Source organism: Cicer arietinum, chromosome 5 (assembly GCF_000331145.2).
Source record: "Cicer arietinum cultivar CDC Frontier isolate Library 1 chromosome 5, Cicar.CDCFrontier_v2.0, whole genome shotgun sequence".
Classification (NCBI taxonomy): Eukaryota; Viridiplantae; Streptophyta; class Magnoliopsida; order Fabales; family Fabaceae; genus Cicer; species Cicer arietinum.
Window position 1 is genome coordinate 46,093,401 of NC_021164.2, and position 1,375 is coordinate 46,094,775.

Genomic DNA, 1,375 nt, shown 5'->3' on the forward strand with positions numbered 1-1,375 from the left:
GTCATCATATAGGTAGGGCCTGACAAGCCTAGTGATTATGGGGAAGTACAACTGAATGAGCCTGATCGTGGCAGTCTGCTGTCGAGCCTTAAGGAAAGATTGTTAGTCCTTGGAGGTATTCGGGTGGGGAATTCCTAGGTGACTTGGAGGTAGCACTCCAAATGTCGGGAGCTACCACGCAACACATGTTTACCTCGACTGTCACGTATATGTGTCTCGGGTTGAGTTGAGGGGATCTATGAGGACATGGCCAATTTGAATTGTTCGTCCACCGGGATGGTGGCATAGTATCAAGCCTCCTAACCAAGTACTTCAGAGTTAGAATGGTACCACATTGTGAAGTAGAGTCTAAGCTCATGCATAACATTGTATTTTCTTGTGATTGTTTTGTTGTGATTAATATGTATTATGTGTGATAATAATTTATGCGATGATTTGATGTTACAGTGAAGTGTATGGATTTTCTTTGATTTTGACTATATAATGTGATGTTTTTCCTTGAAGAATGTTTGTGTAATGATACGGTTTATTGATGATTAATTGCATGTTCCTCTTATTTATATTATACTATCAACATGATTTTAAAATTCACCTCCTTCGTTGTTTGTGTTTCACTGGCTTGGCCCTGCGTTTGTGAAATCGCAGTTATTACAGGTTAATGAGTCTCGAAGTTCAAGTTTGGGAGAAACCCCGCTCTGATAGGTGATACCATGAATTAAGAGTTGTAATGTGTATTTTACTTATGTTATTACAAATGACTTTTTATATGAAAACTTAGTACAAGTAAGTCTTGGGAATTAAATCAAGAAATGCTAGTTAAATTAAGTTCATTGATATTGTACTATTTTAATTGAGAAACAAAGTTGAATTGTTACATGTGTATTTAGAGAAACGTGATATCTTAAATTAGATATTAAAGTTTTTATTCTCTTTAACAGATTTTCTTGATCCGCTGCAAGTTTTCTTCAAATAATTTAGTATATATTATTATAAATATTATTTTGGGGTTTATGGTGTCACAGTAAAGGAATTATTTTGATTTGTTTTAATTCAAAAGTATTTGAGCGGTAGAAGTTTTATGAACTTTAAATAAGTTTGGACAATGTCTACATGTGATTTTTAATGATGATATAATTAAAATTTGGAGTGTTTAAAGTTTGAAACCATATGAGTTGTTGTCCTTGATTAATTAAGGTGTTTTAAATTAGATTTAGATTTGGAAATTTTTTGAAAGACTTTGATGAGTAAAATGGGGTTTAGCCGAGTTGTACACATATAGAAATAGAGGTGAAAATTTTGTTTAAATGTTGCTTTTAAGTTGATTTTGTGATTAAGCAGTTAAAAGTTCTATCTTTGGGATTTTGCTGAAAACAAG